Source organism: Schistocerca nitens, chromosome 3 (assembly GCF_023898315.1).
Source record: "Schistocerca nitens isolate TAMUIC-IGC-003100 chromosome 3, iqSchNite1.1, whole genome shotgun sequence".
In the NCBI taxonomy this organism is placed as follows: Eukaryota; Metazoa; Arthropoda; class Insecta; order Orthoptera; family Acrididae; genus Schistocerca; species Schistocerca nitens.
In genome coordinates, this window is record NC_064616.1 from 214108128 (window position 1) to 214118852 (window position 10725).

The 10725-nt window shown below is 44.4% G+C and overlaps 1 non-coding gene across 1 annotated transcript; it reads right to left on the reverse strand.

Annotated features, from left to right (window-relative positions):
- Nucleotides 1–2288: 2288 nt before the first annotated feature.
- Trnas-cga (transfer RNA serine (anticodon CGA)) lies at nt 2289–2363 on the reverse strand. Its single transcript has one exon. It is a non-coding gene; the product is annotated as a tRNA-Ser (tRNA).
- Nucleotides 2364–10725: the final 8362 nt, after the last annotated feature.

Sequence of the window (10725 nt, forward strand, 5' to 3'; positions counted from 1 at the left end):
TTCTGAGGTCATCAGTCCCCTAGAACTTAGAACTACTTAAACATAACTAACCTAAAGGACATCCCACACATCCATGCCCGTGGCAGGATTCGAACCTGCGACCTTAGCGGTCGCGCGGTTCCAGACTGTAGCGCCTAGAACCGCTCGGCCACTACGGCCGGTGATTCAAGGTGTGACACAAATTTATAACACTTTCAATGGAACGTAAATTCAGTGTAGCGATATTTTTCTGTGATTCAATCACTACGCGCTACAGGAAACCACTAGCAGCTCGTTTACCTTTTCGAAGAGAGAGATGAAAATTTGACAGCCTGGTACAGATACGAAGTAGATAGCAATGAAAATTTGTTTTTGTTATGTTGATGCATGACGGACAATAACACAAACCAGGTGCTAGTTTGATCTGCGGAATATGTTAATTCAAACGTTTTCGAAATAGGAATGTGTGCGTATCGTTCAAATGGATAAAGCAGAAAACAATGGCATAATAAAATTCTTTGCCTTGAAAAGTTTATCATCAAGTGACAGTCAAGTAGTTGAAGACTTATAAGCAATCGGCTCGTTGCTTTTAAACAGTTAAGAAATAAAAACTTGAATACAAAGTGAAGTAGAGTTAACTCAAAAATGTATCACGTGAAGAGCGTCTAAGGACTGGTACCACCACAGCAGAAAATATCGAAAAGGTGCACTGTGTGGTACTGGAAGTTTGTCAGTTAAAGCTGAATGGAACAACTGATGCCACACGCAAATCAGGAGACAGCGTACGGTTTATCTTGCACGAGGAATTGACTGTGGTAAAAATTGTGCAAGATGAGCGCCCCATTTTATGATAACTGATAAAACTCAAATAAGGCAGAAGTTTCTCTGAAAATTTAGAGGGTTTTCAAAATAATTCATCCTTAGTGTGCTAGTTTGTTTCTGTGAAATGGACGCGGGCCCTGCACAACACGCTAACGACGATTTCTGTCATCTGTCGGTAAGGTTTTGGATACTATTTTCTGGTATACGAAAAGTTTTCTTCTTCTTCTTGATTACCATGAAAATGACAAAATAATAATTGGGTTACTTCCCAAGCCTTCCTGGCCAGATGGTTTATAAAATGGCGTGAGATGATACAGGAATCAGAAATTAAGAAAATAGCGTCTTCCTTCAGGAGAATGCGGCTTCTCACAAGCAGGGTTTAGCAGTGGGACACGTTATGCCTATAAATTACGAATATCCACTCTTCTGATCAAATTTAGTATCCTATGACGTCGATCTATACCCATGTCTGAAGACATTTGTGGCTAGTAGTCCGTTTTAGTCCAAGGAGGAGGCTATACCAGCCGTAGATAAGTATCTTGCAGACTTTCCAGAACCGAGGATCACTGGTGAAACCTACTCTCGGTTGAAAACATTGGGCAAATACATGGTTTCCAAAAATAAGGGGTACACCCTTTGAAACGAAAATCTCTCTTTAATTAAAACAGAGAGATATTACATGTTGTGAGTAATAATTTAGGAGGCAGTGAAAAACTTAGCAACGCTTCAATTATGTTCAGGATTGGAAAGGTACGTGGCATTATCGTTTGAAAGAGGGACGTTGATGCTAAACTATTACAGGAAAACAAAGAACTTGACTCAGGTTGGACGAAGTTATAGTGTTGAATTTGGTGCACCACCACCTTCACGGTTAACAGTTGCAAGTATCCCTGAGACAAGTGTGAAGACGATGGGACGGTGCGTGATGTGAAGAAGGGACGAAGGGGAAGAAAGAGACGTTCAACGGACAACGGAAGTGATGATGCAGTGATTCTGGCGTACACACAATTCCCTAAAATGTTTGTGAGCCAATGCTCTAATAAAACTGTGATCAGCAAAACCAGAGTTCACTGAATTTTGCAGTGTCAGAGATAGAAGACTTACATCTCGACACTTCTCCATGCGCTGAACCCGGATGACCCAGATAGGTAAACCGAATTTTGTGAGTGGTTCATAAACATGTGTGAAGATAAACTTTTCCAGGATCTGATTCTTTGGTCGGATGAAGCGACTTTTAAATTTAATCACCATTATTGTGTGTACTGGGCTAACGAAACTCCACACGTAACTGAAGAGGGCACGTTAATGGGCCAATGGTGTCAGTCTCGTATGTTCTGCCGTCTAGAGGCTTAATCACGTCAAACTTCTCTGACGAAACTATCGTAAGTGACTCTTACCCAGAAGTGTCGCACGTGGTATCTCCAGGTCTTAACGACATTTATGATAATGAAGATTATTACTGAAACTTCGTGGCAGATTAAAACTGTGTGCCGGGCCGAGACTCGAACTCGGGACCTTTGCCTTTCGCGGGCAAGTGCTCTACCAACTGAGCTACCCAAGCACGACTCACGCCCCGTCCTCACAGCTTTAATTCCGCCAGTACCTGTCTCCTACCTTCCGAATTTCGCAGAAGCTCTCCTGCATACCTTTCAGAACTAGCACTCCTGGAAGAAAGGATATTGTGGGGACATGGCTTAACCACAGCCTAGGGGATGTTTCCAGAATGAAATTTTCACTTTGCAGCAGAGTGTGCGCTGATATGAAACTTCCTGGAAGATTAAAACTGTGTGTCGGGCCGAGACTCGCACTCGGGACCTTTGCCTTTCGTGGGCAAGTGCTCTACCAACTGAGCTACCCAAGCACGACTCACGCCCCCTCCTCACAGCTTTAATTCCGCCAGTACCTCGTCTCCTACCTTCCAAACTTCGCAGAAGCTCTCCTGCATACCTTTCAGAACTAGCACTCCTGGAAGAAAGGATATTGCGGAGACATGGCTTAGCCACAGCCTAGGGGATGTTTCCAGAATGAAATTTCATTCTGGAAGAGTATTACTTTCAACGCGATGGGGAGTCACTTCCCTTTAAACTTGATGTGAGGAAGTTTCTCAACCGTGAATTTTCGAGATGGATAGGAAGGAAAAAATGTGCTACTGAGTATCCAGAGCGTTCATCAGATTTAACTCCTTCCGACTTCTACCTTTGGGGTGCTGTCAAGGACATGTACGTAGCAAAGCCACAAACGCTGGATGATCTGAGAGAAGAAACTGAGCAATTCTGCGATGCTATTTCGCTAGAAACAGCACAGTTGGTATGTCGCTTTGCTCTAAGTCGTTGTCGAAGATCCACTGCGGTCAAAGGTGGTCATTTTGAGCGTATACAACCTTAAGTTACACATTAATACACACGACACTAAAAACTTTTCATTTCTCTCTGCTTTAATTAAAGATTTTTCTTCTTAAAATTCAGTCTTGATCACACCACGTATCCTACAAGAACATAGGTGACCGGTTTCGGTCATATCACATGACTATCATCAGACCTGTAATTTAATTTAGAAAGTAATAGAAACCTTACTAGATTGACAATAAAATATGACAAAATGCTTATAAGGATAAAATACAATAAAAATCGTTATACCCATGGCATCCTTTGAAGATGGTAGGTGGAGCACTGTTCTCAGCTGCTGTGATAACTGGTGCCAGAAAATGACGGGAATACGGTTAAATACGAAGATACTCCGCCTACCTCTCCTCCCTGTACCTCACATCAACCAATAAGTGTAAAATGGATTCACATAATCGTCAAAACGCAAAAAAACGTAAAAAAACAAACTACAATAATAACACAAAAACAGTTATGTATAAAACATATCTTTACATCCATGGAACTACTTAAATATTGTATAAAATATCAATTAAAAGCTTTAAAATAACTGTACAGACGGTGTATACTCAGTGTGCCCTCTGTGTGGTGCTACCACAATGGTTTCAATGTCAACGATGTTGTGAAGGTCTTTGGCATTGAGGCATCACATCGATATGTGAGTTGTGACTCGACTGAATGTATACACCTATGCTAGATTCAGTCTGTCTGTCTTATATTAACATTATTGGGCACTGGAGATATATGTTATAATGGAATGATCAGCTGCAGAGTGCTATGATATCACATACATTTTTTAAAATGTCATAAAACTGATTTATTAAAAATGGAGTCATATTTCGTAATATTTCTAGTTGGAAGTTTAAGATTGTGATATAAATATTTACGTACTGTTCTAAGGTACATTTCTGCCATGGATTTTCTGAACAAAAAAGTACATACGTGTTCATAGAATTTCGTCAAAGAAATCATAAGAATGTTTTTCACGAAAATCCAACTGTTCATTGAGAAGCACTGACGTTTCATCTCTTATAATAGGCATATATCTCGATCTCCTCCAAAATATTTAATAGTAAGCCTTTATTAGCGTAATGAAGGATTTGCAAATTCTGTTGTACCGTCCCTTCGGCATGCTTATTAAAAGTTATGTGATGGCCGAAGACTGATTTTGCTCGTGCGGTACCTGATGTATGTTCTTTGTATCGTGTAGTAAAGCTCCGGCGCGTTAGGCCAATGTATATTTTTCTACAATCACCACATTGGATCTTGTAAACCCCTGATCTGAGAAATCCGTCGTTATCATTACCTACAGGTAATCTTCGAAGGATGCCATGGGTATAACAAGTTTTATTGTATTTTATCCTTATAATTATTTTGTCACATTTTGTTGTCAATCTAGTAAGGTTTCTATTACTTTCTAAATTAAATTCCAAGGCTGATGATGGTCATGTGATATGACCGAAACCGGTCACCTATGTTCTTGTAGCATACGTGGTGTGATCGAGACTGAATTTTAAAAAGAAAAATTTTCAAAATTTTTCATCACTATTCCAAAAATGACTATTCAAATTGTTTAATTAAAGAGATATTCATTTTCAAACACTAAATACACTATTTTGGGGACCCTATAGTATTGACCTACAAGCGCAGTACTACGAAAAAAAAGCGCACTTTCGATCTTTAAAAACGTTTTCACTTTTCCGTTGTAAAAGCACCGCTGTGAATAATAATATTAGAGTTGCGCTGGAAATGTGTTGGCTGAATAAAATGGTCAGTAAGTAACATTTTGCTGTCATTACCGAAGAATCTGAAAAAGAAGAAGTTCGTTGTAAGAGCTAGTACCGGCTGAATAGTACGATAAGTAAGCGAGTGTCAGGTACACACCACCAAGCGCTGGTCGCAGATAGGTGCAGCCGCGAAGCGTCCATGCAGCCAGGCGTCCGCTTCGCAGGCCAGTTCGCAACGGACTGACGGCCGAGGTTCGCCGCGCATCGACCACTGCCGCTACCGTTGCCGCTGCTGTCGCGTAGCTTATCGCTGCGCGGCCAAATCTCACCGCTAATTGGACGAGATTGTTGCCGGCGGCGTTCGATGTGCGCTTCTGGCATCCGGCGTTGTGTGAACGTACCATCCTCCACCTCCCCTTTATAGCCGTTTCACGTACGGGACTTGAGGGCGTCATTATGGCGTTTATCGGCAAGCAGCTGAATCGGACGCAGACCGTTAACCGATGCCGTCCTACGAGGAAGCGATTTATATACTATCACGGTCTCACAGTTACACTACTGCCCGTTAACACTGCTACACCACGAAGATGACGTGCTACAGACGCGAAATTTAACCGACAGGAAGAAGATGCTGTGATATGCAAATGATTAGCTTTTCAGAGAATTCACACAAGGCTGACGCAGGTGGCGACACCTATAACGAGCTGACATGAGGAAAGTATCCAACCTATTCCTCATACATAAACAGCAGTTGACCGGTGTTGCCTGGTGAAACGTTGTTGTGATGCCTAGTGTAAGGAGGAGAAATGCGTACCATCACGTTTCCGACTTTGATAAATTGTCCAATGAATACCCGTTTATCATCTGCATTTCTTCTTGGTGTAGCAATTTTAATGACCTGTAGTCATTACCCGACTAAAAGATCGCGTGCGTATTAACATTGCACTTGCGAAGACAGACATGAAGCGTGCTAGCCACACACAGAAGAAAAGAAATTTGAGTTGTATGTAAACATACTGAAAATGAAGCAATGAGACCACTAGCATACTCTGGAACTATCTGTCATGGTGTATTAGTATGCAATTTTTATTATCTCGAACCATGCTCCAAAACTGGGACGAGATTCATTAAAATCAATCAACTTAGACGCAGTGTTCGAGAAATTAACTACAGAAGCTGGGACTACTTTTTTCGCTTTGTGATAGACGGCGCTGTAAAAGTCACAAACGTATAAGTACGTGGTACCACGTGACATTCCGCCAGTTCGGACGGTATTTGCTTCGTGATACATTACCCGTGTGAAAATGGACCGTTTACTAATTGGGGAAAAGGTCGATATCGTGTTGATGTATGGCTATTGCGATCAAAATGCCCAACGGACGTGCGCGATGTATGCTGCTCGGTATCCTGGACGACATCATCCAAGTGTCCGGACCGTTCGCCAGATAGTTACGTTATTTAAGGAAACAGGAAGTGTTCAGCCACATGTGAAACGTCAACCACGACCTGCAACAAATGATGATGCCCAAGTAAGTGTTTTAGCTGCTGTAGCGGCTAATACGACACATTAGTAGCACACAAATTGGGCGAAAATCAGGAATCTCAAAAACGTCGGTGTTGAGAATGCTACATCAACATCGATTGCACCCATACCATATTTCTATGCACCAGCAGTTGCATGGCGACAACTCTGAACGTCGTGTACAGTTCTGCCACTGGGCACAAGAGGAATTACGGGACGATGACAGATGTTTTGCACGCGGTCTATTTAGCGACGAAGCGTCATTCACCAACAGCGGTAACGTAAACCGGCATAATATGCACTATTGGGCAACGGAAAATCCACGATGGCTGCGACAAGTGGAACATCAGCGACCTTGGCGGGTTAATGAATGGTGCGGCATTATGGGAGGAAGGATAATTGCCCCCATTTTATCGATGGCAATCTAAATGGTGCACTGTATGCTTATTTCCTACGTAATGTTCTACCGATGTTACTACAAGATGTTTCACTGTATGACAGAATGGCGATGTCCTTCCAATATGATGGATGTCCGGCACATAGCTCGCGTGCAGTTGAAGCGGTTTGAATAGCATATTTCATGACAGGTGGATTGGTCGTCGAAGCACCATACCATGGCCCGTACGTTCACCGGATCTGATGTCACCCGATTTCTTTCTGTGGGGAAAGTCGAAGGATATTTGCTATCGTGATCCACCGACTACGCCTAACATGCGTCAGCGCATTGTCAATGCATGTGCGAACATTGCGGAAGGCGAACTACTCACTGTTGAGAGGAATGTCGTTACACGTATTGCCAAATGCATTGAGGTTGACGGACTACATTTTGGGCATTTATTGCATAAATGTGATATTTACAGGTAATCACGCTGTAACAGCATGCGTTCTCAGAAATGATAAGTTCACAAAGGTACATGTATCACATTGGAACCAGCGAAATAAAATGTTCAAACGTACCTACGTTGTGTATTTTAATTTAAAAAACCTACCTGTTACCAAATATTCGTCTAAAATTGTGAGCGATATGTTTGTGACTATTACAGTGGCATCTATCACAAAGCGAAAAAAGTGGTCCAACTAAAACATTCATATTTCTTTACGTACTACACGAATAGGTAATAAAAAATGGCGGTTCCTATTTTAAAAAAACGCAGTTGATATCCGTTTGACCTATGGCAGCGCCATGTAGCGGGCCAACCATAGCGCCATCTGGTTGTCCCCTTCAAGCTAGGCAAGTTTCGTTCTTTGTAGTTTTTTCGTTTGACGCTTATTTCGTGAGGTATTTGGCCCGGTCACGATCAATGGACCACTCTGTAGTGTGCTCCTAAAGCTCCACTACCATTTTCAAAAGTCATAATTTTGAAACTATTACACATAGAGCAGTGGTTCCCAACCTTTCTAAGTCCATTACCCCTGAGTGCAATCAGACATTAGCCTCCCCCCCCCCCTGCCATTTGCTGTCCCCCTCTCTCACATTATTACTAACTTTATCATCTAACTGAACTGTAGAATGGAAGACTTTTCTTGGAACACATTTATTTTTAAAATGATGAAAGATGTGAAACATGAATGATGTTTAGTGTGTGTTTGCGTGTCTGTGCGGCCTTAGGTGCCTTGTCACGGTGCGCTCGGCTCTCCCCGTCGGAGGTTCGAGTCCTCCCTCTGACATGGGTGTGTGGGTTGTTATTAGCGAAGTTAGATTAAGTAGTGCGTAAGCGTAATGACCGATGACCTCAGTAGTTCGGTCCCATATTTCTTACCACAAATTTCAATTTGTGTTTGTGTGTGTGGGGCGGTGGGGGGGGGGGGGGGGGGAGGGGTGCGGGAGGTGTTAGAACGAATGATGAAGCAGTTTGCAATTAATCGCAAGTGCTGCCTCCAACTCCTTCGCAGTTAAGAAAGCTGCTAACTACTCACAGTGAAGGTAGACACTTGCTGCAAAACATACTTCCCCTGCATGACTCCTCTCCATTGTGGGCGGCACTTGCCTGACCTGCGCACTGCAACCCCATTTACAATCAAACACGTTCATGTGGGTACACTATACTTACTGTTTATGAATCACAGCCTTTAACCTCCAGCGAATTAATAGAGAAAAAGGAGTTATTGATAACTTACAGAAAGAATATTAGGGTCTTACAAAATTGTAAGAATAATAATGATCTTTCGAAAATAATTTACACTCCTGGAAATGGAAAAAAGAACACATTGACACCGGTGTGTCAGACCCACCATACTTGCTCCGGACACTGCGAGAGGGCTGTACAAGCAATGATCACACGCACGGCACAGCGGACACACCAGGAACCGCGGTGTTGGCCGTCGAATGGCGCTAGCTGCGCAGCATTTGTGCACCGCCGCCGTCAGTGTCAGCCAGTTTGCCGTGGCATACGGAGCTCCATCGCAGTCTTTAACACTGGTAGCATGCCGCGACAGCGTGGACGTGAACCGTATGTGCAGTTGACGGACTTTGAGCGAGGGCTTATAGTGGGCATGCGGGAGGCCGGGTGGACGTACCGCCGAATTGCTCAACACGTGGGGCGTGAGGTCTCCACAGTACATCGATGTTGTCGCCAGTGGTCGGCGGAAGGTGCACGTGCCCGTCGACCTGGGACCGGACCGCAGCGACGCACGGATGCACGCCAAGACCGTAGGATCCTACGCAGTGCCGTAGGGGACCGCACCGCCACTTCCCAGCAAATTAGGGACACTGTTGCTCCTGGGGTATCGGCGAGGACCATTCGCAACCGTCTCCATGAAGCTGGGCTACGGTCCCGCACACCGTTAGGCCGTCTTCCGCTCACGCCCCAACATCGTGCAGCCCGCCTCCAGTGGTGTCGCGACAGGCGTGAATGGAGGGACGAATGGAGACGTGTCGTCTTCAGCGATGAGAGTCGCTTCTGCCTTGGTGCCAATGATGGTCGTATGCGTGTTTGGCGCCGTGCAGGTGAGCGCCGCAATCAGGACTGCATACGACCGAGGCACACAGGGCCACCACCCGGCATCATGGTGTGGGGAGCGATCTCCTACACTGGCCGTACACCACTGGTGATCGTCGAGGGGACACTGAATAGTGCACGGTACATCCAAACCGTCATCGAACCCATCGTTCTACCATTCCTAGACCGGCAAGGGAACTTGCTGTTCCAACAGGACAATGCACGTCCGCATGTATCCCGTGCCACCCAACGTGCTCTAGAAGGTGTAAGTCGACTACCCTGGCCAGCAAGATCTCCGGACCTGTCCCCCATTGAGCATGTTTGGGACTGGATGAAGCGTCGTCTCACGCGGTCTGCACGTCCAGCACGAACGCTGGTCCAACTGAGGCGCCAGGTGGAAATGGCATGGCAAGCCGTTCCACAGGACTACATCCAGCATCTCTACGATCGTCTCCATGGGAGAATAGCAGCCTGCATTGCTGCGAAAGGTGGATATACACTGTACTAGTGCCGACATTGTGCATGCTCTGTTGCCTGTGTCTATGTGCCTGTGGTTCTGTCAGTGTGATCATGTGATGTATCTGACCCCAGGAATGTGTCAATAAAGTTTCCCCTTCCTGGGACAATGAATTCACGGTGTTCTTATTTCAATTTCCAGGATTGTAGTTTCGTGACTGAAACAGAATCGAATAGTTTAGTTTTTATCCGTCTGAAAATTTCAGTTTACCCCTCAATGGGTAATTACCCTCAGGTTGGGAACCACTGATATAGAGCATAGTGGATTGTTATAGAATGTTCAGTTGCTCTCAAAGCTTTTTTCTGTAATGCCACAATTCCAATGTATGTGTCACTCGACGATCATACAGGCCAAGTTCTGCCCATGTACGTGTCAGCATTGCAGCATCAATAGCTCCGATTGCTACAATGATTTATGCACAAAGGGTAGCAGTGTCATTGGCTGGTGTTGTGCATACTCGATCATTGGTGTAACTCACCAAAGGAAGTCTAAAGGCGGAACATCAGAAGAACGCGGAGGCAATCCATCTCCCTGGAAATGTGTAATTCAGCACACCCCAAACAGTCAAATTCCAATATGGGGTGCATCATTTTCCTAGAAGATGGTGGACGGCTGCAGCTCTTCTATTTGTTGTGTCAGGACCTTTTCAACCATGTCCAGGTAAATATTTTCCGCTTTGGATTTCTCTGCATTAGGTCACACCAAACACTAAGCTTCATGTTATTACGGGAGTGTCCACGTATGCTAAGCGGACTTTCGGAGCCCCAAATCGTAATGTTGTAGCGCTTGACATGTTCAGAAATGTGAGACGTTGCGGCCGGCCGCGGTGGTCTAGCGG